The following is a 2,318-nucleotide window of genomic DNA, read 5'->3' on the forward strand; positions in this document are numbered from 1 at the left end:
TTGGCACAGTAAATGTCCTGGAGTGGAGGCACCATGTTGAATGGGGTGGGAGAGAGATGGAGACAGGATAAGAATAAGCAGAAAGGGATGACATCAGTGTTAATGCCCTAAACTAGTAATGCTGGTGAACAATTCATAGTGCCAAACCAGAACCAAGGCCTCTAAACAAGGATGTTATTTTTCATTGTGTTCAGGATAAGAGCAAACACGGTATGTTTAACCAGGTATATACCTTGTTGATATGCATGATGAATTTGTAAAGGCCTCAAATAATGACTACCTTCCACAGAGGAGAATGGCAAGAGGTATCTTGCTTTGAAGCAGGAAAACAATATTACATAAAGGAAAACTTCTCTGCAAAATTCAAACTGCTGCACAATGTGATGGTCTGCCTTTGTCATTGAAGAAACTAGTAACACAAAATGGCATTTGATTGCTGGGAAAGTTCTTCTGGACACAGATCAGGCTTCAGCGAACTCCACCAATGTTTGCACATATAGTCAACTGGGCAGCAAAACTAAACATTCATGTGGGTTTTGGTCTTCCTCCTATTGGGAGGAATGCCTCTTTTGTGAAGTACAAAACCAAGGCAGAAGGATCTTTTTCCCCACTGTGCTAAGGAAAAAAAAAAATCCATCACCAACTTCATTTATATTAATTGCAATTTTATTCACTCACAATGTCACCTCAATGCCTTGTCAGAAGGAACATATTTTAGTGCAAAAATATCTTATTACAGTTGTTAAAAGCACGATGGAGCCATGCTGATAGAGATCATGCTGGATAGACCCTGCACTGGCAAATAGACTTGAATTTATGTGAAAAATATTGTGATTCAGCAGCTGAGCTTTGGCTCAGCAAAAGGAACTTTTATCACTGACTCTTTCAGTTGGGGTCCCCTTTGTCACACATTTTAGAATTTCCCTCTGTCCTGGAGCAGAGCCCTATACCTAGAACATCCTCAACAAATGTTGGATGGAGTTGCCATTTAACAATCTTCAGTGATGGAAAGTCATCATTGTCATTCAACTCAAAGCTTAGCCTTCTTAAGAAAGGTTTTGCGGTTACTAGCCTATGTTCCACTGCAATGTAAGCCTGTCATTTCTTGCCCTGTTCTTGTCCTGTGCAACATCTTCATCTTCTTTGCCACAACCTTTTACATATTTGAAGAGTGCTGTTGGGTCTTTCCTCAGACTTTGACAGGCCAATTAAGTTCTTTCAGCCTTTCCCCACAGATTCTGTGTTTTAGACATTTGATAATATACTATTCCTGACCCCTAGATTTCTTCAGCTGATTGGCTTTTGGGGCAGATGATGCCCCAAAGTAGGCTCCAGATAAGGACTTTCAGGTCGTAAGAAGAGTGGAAAATGTATTTTAAACATCCTATCTTTGATAAACCTTTAATGCATACCAGTAGTATATTTTTTCAAGTCAACAATATTATTGTCTCACGTTTCATGGATGGTCTGCTACAAACTCCAGCTGTTCTCTACAAAACTGTTCTTTGCTTTAGAACAGGTCTCCATGCTACAGTTTTGCAAGTGCTTAGTGTTTCACAATTGTAGCACTTAGACCTTCCTAACTTCTAAAACTGCTGTTGTTCAACCATCTCTCCCAGTGATACAGATCTTATTGAATCCTAAGCCTATCTATCTTCCCATGTACCTGCAGCTTCTCCCAGCTGCATACCATTTGGTGCTCTGACAATGAGTCATTAATAACTATTTTACTGCTATACACAAAAACTTTTATCATGGCTCAGGCAGAAGTTATTCCTGACAAAACCACGTTGCAATGTCTCTTTAGATCTTCTGTCAGTGAGCCAATTATTTAGCCAGTTTGTTGCTCTGTGTCTGTGCCCACATGTGTGTGGGTAAATGTATAGGCTGTTTTTGTTTATTTGTGCTGGACAGATTGTGGAAGCTATTTAAACTGTATATTAAACACTCAGTCCTTGGAAAGGGTGCAACACCTAGGGCAGGGATATGACTAACTGTAAGCAGACATTACACTAATGATGCAACATACAGTAGGTTTGAAATCTTTGCCACATAATAATTATAAAATATTTTTTCAGCTCTTGTTGCAATGATCTTAACAAATAACACTTGATTAAAATGTTCTGTTCCCTGTGAACATGACAGTTTTAATCTTTAGCTTTCAACCTGGAAACCTCAAGAGCAAAGAGATTCAGGGTTGACTCTGTGTACTAGGACTGCCGTAATACTTTCAAATCAAATGAAAGAAGTCTTGTATCAGAAGAAATGTTGATAGATAGCAAGTTTTCCAGTCAACCCAACAAAAGAATATGCAGCAT

This window comes from Acanthisitta chloris, unplaced genomic scaffold (genome assembly GCF_000695815.1).
Source record: "Acanthisitta chloris isolate BGI_N310 unplaced genomic scaffold, ASM69581v1 scaffold30048, whole genome shotgun sequence".
Taxonomy (NCBI): domain Eukaryota; kingdom Metazoa; phylum Chordata; class Aves; order Passeriformes; family Acanthisittidae; genus Acanthisitta; species Acanthisitta chloris.